Below are 7,725 nucleotides of genomic sequence, written 5' to 3' on the forward strand. Positions count from 1 at the left end.
TGATCTCTGAAGTCCAGTTCTGATCTTCCATGAATTGGAATCCCAGGTTTTTGGATTCTCCCTATGCTTGTTTGCTCACTGAAAAATAAACAAGTTTTCCCATAGAATTCCAAGTGGAAAAATTCTTCCTATACATAAATGCCTCTGTGTGTGTGTGTGTGTGTGTGTGTGTGTGTGTGTGTGTGTGTGTGTGTGTTTTAATGCAAGGAAATCTTCATAGTGAGAAATTCCTGAGTCCAAATATTTGTGGGGCTCTGGGCAAGTACATAACTTCTCTATACATCAGAAAAACTCACCTCTAAGTAAGAGATCAATTGCTGATCTACATCAGGTAAAAGTTTCCACAGCTCGGAACTCCCCACATCAAGAAAATCATAAATCCAGACAAACATTTTTTCTAAAGCAATATATTAAGGGGGTGTACTGGTAAATGTTTAACAATTGGTTTTGAGGCAGAGACAGAGAGAAAGAGAAAGAAAAAGAAAGAAAGAAAGAAAGAAAGAAAGAAAGAAAAAGAAAGAAAGAAAGAAAGAAAGAAAGAAAGAAGGAAGGAAGGAAGGAAGGAAGGAAGGAAGGAAGGAAGGAAGGAAGGAAGGAAGGAAGGAAGGAAGGAAGGAAGGAAGGAAGGAAGGAAGGAAGGAAGAAGGAAGGAAGGAAGGAAGGAAGGAAGGAAGGAAGGAAGGAAGGAAGGAAAAGAAAGAAAGAAAGAAAGAAAGAAAGAAAGAAAGAAAGAAAGAAAGAAAGAAAGGGCAAGAGAAAAAAAATCACACAACTATATATAGTTTGTGTGTATCTATATGTTTTATAATTTTCTATTTCTTCTAATTTTTAAATTTCTAAATTATTTTGAAGGTATTCCCCTTCCTTGTCTGTTACTGATAGTGATATTTTAGAAATATTGAGAGTTAAAATGAATCTAGGGTAAAAAAAAAAAAAATGCTGGGTTTGTATTCCCAAAGTTGAAATTTCAATTCTGATATTCATTGGCTGTATCACCATGGGAAAGTTATTTGACCTCTCTGAACTTCTGTTTTTGTTATCTAAAAAATGGAGAGTAACCTTTCTAACCTTCAGTTTTCTCATCAATAAAATGAAACTCTTATTGTTCACTTGTTTCAATCCTGGCTGACTCTTTGTGACCCTATTTAGGGTTTTCTTAAAAGAAATACTGGAGGGGTTTACCATTTCCTTCTTCAGCTCATTTTACATATGAGGAAACTGAGACAAACAGGATTTAGTATCTGACGCTATATCTGAAGTCAGGAAGATATCTTCCTGATTCCAGGACCAGCACTCTATCTATCCACGATCCCACTTAGGTGCCCAAAAATGAGACTAATAACATATATTTTACCTACTTTATAGGGTCATTGTGAGAAAACAAAACAAAACAAAAGATGAGATAAATGTGAATGATTACTTTTTATACTATCCCTATTGGGCCCATTGAAGATTAGAAAACTGCTTACAAAATGGAACCTAAAGAAGGTCCTTAACACTCCTCTTCCATTTATACAACATTTGCATCTGTTTACTCATACTCATATTTCCCCATAGGATTTATTTCTTTAGCTAAAAGCTCTGAACCCTGTTAAGATGAAAATATTCCTGAGAAATATAGCTTATCAGCAATTTATACCTTAGAATAAATCTGACAGTATCTCATTACAGATGGAGGAATCTGAAAAGAGGTAGTGGAAAAGGAAAGAAATTATGAGAGAAGTCTTTTGGGGAAAAGAAAACTGCTACTTTGGTGAAAGGGAAAGGAAATGTATCATTATTCTGATAAAATCTGAAACCAGATCAAAGACACAAGCTAAAATAACATTCATATAACTTCACATTCATGTAACTTGTATACAATTATATTTCCGGTAGCCCTAGTCCTTCAAACATTGATCCCTGTAAGTTACATCAGACTTAAACACAGAAGGAGTCATCAAAAGAACCCCCAGCTATTTAATGTCCCCGGTCCACTTGATGAGATAGATCTTTGTCTGGAAGGGGCACTCCCATGATTGGCAACTAAGACTCAAGAGGATGAGGTTTTATCTGATGGATCTTCTGGGAGAGTCTCAAATCTTACTTTTTTGAGTGATTCTCATTGTTCACCAAAATGTCTCTGTAAAGTCTATGTGGCGTTGTACTTAATGGGCTCCCAACTGCCATATATCAAATCACAGCAAGGGACCAGGGCTCATGTCCAGTTCTGAGGAAAATGACTCTTATAGACAAAGGTCTCTATTTATGATCTCATCAGTCAGATGGAAGTAGTTCTCCTGATTACTTCTGCTACATAAATAAGAAGAAATCATGTGTCAAGCTCATATATATACACAAACACACAAATAGTTCAGTATTAGGAACTGCCCAAAGCACAAAAACTTTATATTAATTGTTGCTAATAATAAAATTAGTACATCAGGGGTGTGCTGGAGCCAGCTGGAATGGACACACAAAAGCCAATTGTTATCATTTCAGTCTAAGTATTCACACCTTAGAAATTGGCAAACACTATAAATTTACTCTTGATTTATTATTCTGTTATTGTCTGGACTCAAGAGAATGATGGAGAAAACAGTAATAATTCAGATTAAATTTTAAATGTGTCATGCCTCTTCTTTTTTTTCTCTCTCTTCTCTTCCTTCCTTCCCTCCTTTCTTACTTCTTTTTGTCCTTCCTTTCTTTCTCCTTCCCTTCCTTTTTTCTTTTTTTGTCATCTTCCTTCCTTCCTTCCTTCCTTCCTTCCTTCCTTCCTTCCTTCCTTCCTTCCTTCCTTCCTTCCTTCCTTCCTTCCTTCCTTCCTTCCTTCCTTCCTTCCTTCCTTCCTTCCTTCTTTCCTTCCTTCTTTTCAAAAGCCAGTTGCCAAACATTTATGAGCACAGCCCCTTAATACATTGCTTTTTTTAAAAAAAAAAAATCTTTGTCTGAACTTAAACTCTTTCATCTGATGAACATCAACCATTAACCAGTAATTTAGAGGCTAAAGAGTTTTCCTAAGATACTAAAAAGTTTTCCACCTCCCTAGGCTCACACCACAACACACATTCTCTCTCTCATTCTCTTTCTCTCTCTCTCTCTCTTTCTCTCTCTGTGTGTGTAGGGGTGTGTGTGTATACATATATATGGAACATATTGTGTATGTATGTATATATGTATACGTATACATATATAGAGAGAAAGTTTGTATGGGTGTGTGATGATATATGCACACACATACTTTTATATGTATAGTACCAGTGCTATAGGAAATGGCTATGAAATAAAATGAGAAAATTGGATTAAATGAGTTCTAAGGTTTCAACCTCTATACACCACCATTCTAGAATCCCTCCAAGACAAAGTTATAGTATCCAAAGCCCTAAAGAATTCAAAGGCATTCTTGTGGTTCTGATGCTCCCCCAGTGCTTCCTGACACAGATAAGTTGGCTCCAGCAAACATCCCTTTGGTGATGCTAGAACTAAAGTCTGTTAAAGAAGGGAAAACCTTTGCTAACCTGGCCACATCCCACAGTTCCTTTTAATTACTCTTCAACTCATTCCAGACTCCTCTGCCTACTGAAGCTGGTCATTTATTTGCCCTTACTTAAATAAAGCTCGAGCCGGTATCAGACAGGCTTTTCTCAGGATAATGATGATCCAACAAAATTAGATTACACCAAACAGTATTTACCCAGGAATTCTACTGCCCTGTGTCAAAGGATCCAGCCCAGCAACTCCACCAAGTTTCCCTTACGTCACAGCTGAAACCTGTTTCCTGCTCACCTTGGCCTCTGCTGGAACTGAGTTGTATGTTTGGCTCTGCTCCTATCCCCGCTGATGCCTGTTTCTCTTGACAATTTCCCTCTGGCTCTCCCCACCCACCAAAGAGTGAGCAGAAGTGCAAAGATGAGCTCTGGGCTCCCCAGAGGGAATCAATTACATGTGGAGGGAAGTTGGCTCAGGTTTTAATTAGTTTTCCATGAATATAGTGGGTTCTAAATTAAGAGGACACCACTATACCCACTTCATAGTTAGGAACATTGGATACAAAGAAAAAGTTAAATTATATTCCACTATCAGGTAAATTAAGTTGGACAAAATCTGTAATGATAAATTAAATGATAATAAAATGAAAGAAAGATTAACACAGAGGGAGAAACTTAAGAAGAGAACTTTTTCTGCAGCAGTAGATTTCTTTAATCAATGGATCTTCAAACACAACTGCTGAGGAAGGATTAGTTAATCAAAAGTGATTGTTAAATTCTTGCTATTTACTGGATACTTAAAAGATAGAAATGAATTATACAAAAGAGTCTAGACCTCAGTAAGTTCACACTCTAATTGGGAGTGGAGAGTAGTGTCAAAAGAAGAGATAAAACTATTTCAGTCATCTTTCAGTTGTGTCTGACCTTTTTGTGACCCTAGTTGGGATTTTCTTGGCAGAGATCCTAGAATGGTTTGTCATTTTCTTCTCCAGCTCATTTTACAGATGAGGAAACTGAGACAAACAAGGTTAAATGAATGATTTGCCTCGAATCACTCACCTAGTTAATGTCTGAGATCACATTTGAATTCAGGACCAAGGATCTCTCTATCAAAGTGGAAGTCTTGCATATTAACTTAGAAAGAGAAAACTGATGAAGCAACTTGATATAGTAGAAATCCAGAATCCTAGCTCTGGTATTTATTAGTTATGAGTATGCAGGAACTGTTAAACAGTAATTTGTCTTTTAAAAAATCCAGCAATTTAAGTAAACTTCAAATTCAGTGAGTCTGAAATGTGATGTAGGGCAGCCAAAAAGGTCATGTAATCTTAGAAATAAAGAGAGGAATAAAGAGATGATGGTTCCTTCATTCTCTGCCCTGATTAAAATATTTTCTCCCATTTTTTGGTACTACAATTGAAGCTGGACATTGAGGAATGTCCATCAGTAAAAAAATATGTTGAATGAAATAAAAACATTTAGCCAAGAAAAGTCCTAGAAAGGACATACTATCTGCGTGCAAACATATAGGGTTGTCATTTGGAAGAGGATTTAACTCATACACTTTGGCCAGAGATTGCAAAACTACGGGCAATGGCTATAAATCACAAAAAAAGATCAATTTAAGCTAATGTGGCATTTAAAAAGTTTCAAGAGGCATAATTCCTGGGTATTTTAATCATTGTATTAATAAGGAACAAAAGGCCCAAAAGATATCAGTGAAAATGAGAATAGACAGAGTTTTAATAAAGGATGATCATTTGGCCATCTCTCTCTTAGACCAAAGACAATCATGAAGGTGGACTCATAGCTTCTATATCCTTTTGGAAGAAGAGTGTGCAAAAAGATAGCAAGCAAGTCTGATGGGGAAGCAATTAAAGAGAGGTGGGCTTTACAAAAAGAAATGGGCTTACTTCACTCTGAGGGGCTGAGAGTGACATCATGTCAACTTGGAGCAAGATACTCTCTAAATCCAGACCAAAGGATCTGTCTCCACCCAAGCTTGATTGAATGGAATTCACCTTAGACTAGAGATTCAGATAGATAAAGATTAGTTCAATTTTCAGAAACTGAGGGCTAGAAATGAGGTTAGAGAAAAGAGGGGACTCTGAATATCCCCAAAATAGTTATTCATTTCTCTCACTTAACTTCCCAGTAACTAAAACTGTCCAAAAGTGGAATGGGCTTCCTTGGAAGATAATGGGTTTCCCCTCATTGGAAGTTTTTGTGTAACTAAGTAGATAAGAATGGAGATTCTTTCCAGCTCTGGGCTGAATTAAATGGCCACTAGTGTCCATTGCAAATCTGAAATTTTGTGCAATCTAGCTAAAGCTCAATTTCCTTATCTTTAAAATTAGAATGATTATATTTTCTTCCTCAAATAGTATCCTACATCTCTCAGCTCTTGTCATTTTTGTTGGTATCTTTTGTGCCTGAAATGCTCTATCTTTTCATTTCTATCTCCTGTATTCTTTCGTTACCTCCAAGTCCCAGCTAAAATTCCACTTCCTACTGAAAGCCTTCTCGGTCCTTCTCAATTTTAGTGTCTTCACTCTGTTGACTATTGCCTAGTTATCCTTGCATATATCCTTGCTATAGCATATATACTAGTTGTTTGCATGCTGTCTCCCTCATTAGATTATAAATTCCTCAAAGACAGGGATTGATTTTGCCTTTCTTTGTATTCCCAGTGCTTAGCACAGTACCTGGAACATAGAAGTACCTAATATGTTTTTATTGCCTGACCTTATGGAATTTTTGTAAAAGTCAAATTAAATAAAAGCAATTTGTAACACCTAAAACTCTGTGTAAATTTCAGCTATGATGTCAAAATGATGATGATGATTACACACATGTATCTAAAATGAGAATTAGATAGTAATATCCCAAACAATATCCTCTCTCATCTGACTCAAAATAATCCTATGAAGAAGGAACTATGAATCTTATTATTCCCATTTTATAAATGAGGAAACTGGTTGAAGAAAATGAAATGTTTTGTCCATTTCCACACAGCTGATACATGCCAGTAAGTGAAATTTGAATTTAAATCCAGCATTCTATTCATTATACTGCTACTAATCTCCTATTCCCCTATATCATCATAGAACTTTCTCTTCTATCACTCTCTTCCAGCTAAGAAGGAAAAAAAAGGAGATGATTAAAAAGGCATTTGTGTGTTCCAAAATGCTAAAAAGTGATTGAACAACATTGTATAATAACCTGGATATGCAACTAAGACTTATCAAGGGTGAGTAAGTGATGAGACCAGTTTCCAAGACATATAAATAAAAATAATGAAAATAAATTATTAATAATAAAATGTGTTGTTAAATTGTTTAAATATATTAATATTGAAATATGAAATAATTTTAAAATCATAAGTCAAATCTGCTGGAAAGTAGCCTAAGTCAATACATGAAATCAATCTCTTTGGCACTCCTGACTTTTTGGCTCCCTCATCTTTAATAGAATCCCTTGGCTCTTGACCTTGCCTGGCATTGGTTCTCTTATTCTTTTTATTTAATTGGCTATTGGTGTCTGGTAGTCACTCTGGTAACTGACCTGGCCTGACTTCAGGATTACATTTGGTCTCCCCTCCTCTGCTTCAGGCAAAGATTAACCTTTCCTAATTACCACCATACACTGGTCCTACATGGGATGAAACATAACAGCTGTTGATGGCACTAGTAGGAGAGGGAATAAATATGAAAAATATTATGCAGATTATTTTGACAATTCTTGGTGACCAATTAGATATAAGAAATGAGACAGGAGTCAAAGATATCTATAAAATTTTAAACATACGAAGCTGGATCAGAAATAAGGAAGTCAGAAGAAAAAGTAGACATAGTGGGAACATTAATAAAGTCTGTTTGGGTTATCTTGAGCTTATGATGGCAATGAGATATATAGGTAGAGATGTTCTGAAACTCAGAAAACCAGTAAAGAATGTAGACATAGTTTCAAAAGTCAATTATATAAAATTAATAATTGACATAACAAAATTTAATAAAATTCCTGAGAGAGAGGAAAGGGAAAGGGAAAGGCCAAGTACAAAACTTCGGGGAATATTCCCCTTAAGGGGACAAGAAGAGGTTGAAAAATCTACAAAGGAATCAAAGATGCTATTAAAGAAGTCAGAGACACAACAAGTCAGATTGTTGCCCAAGGGAGGAAGATGGACCAGATGGTCAACAATATCAAATGAGACAGAGAGGTCAAGGAGAATAAAGATTAAATGATGTTAAATTGGCAA

This window comes from Antechinus flavipes, chromosome 1, assembly GCF_016432865.1.
Source record: "Antechinus flavipes isolate AdamAnt ecotype Samford, QLD, Australia chromosome 1, AdamAnt_v2, whole genome shotgun sequence".
Taxonomy (NCBI): domain Eukaryota; kingdom Metazoa; phylum Chordata; class Mammalia; order Dasyuromorphia; family Dasyuridae; genus Antechinus; species Antechinus flavipes.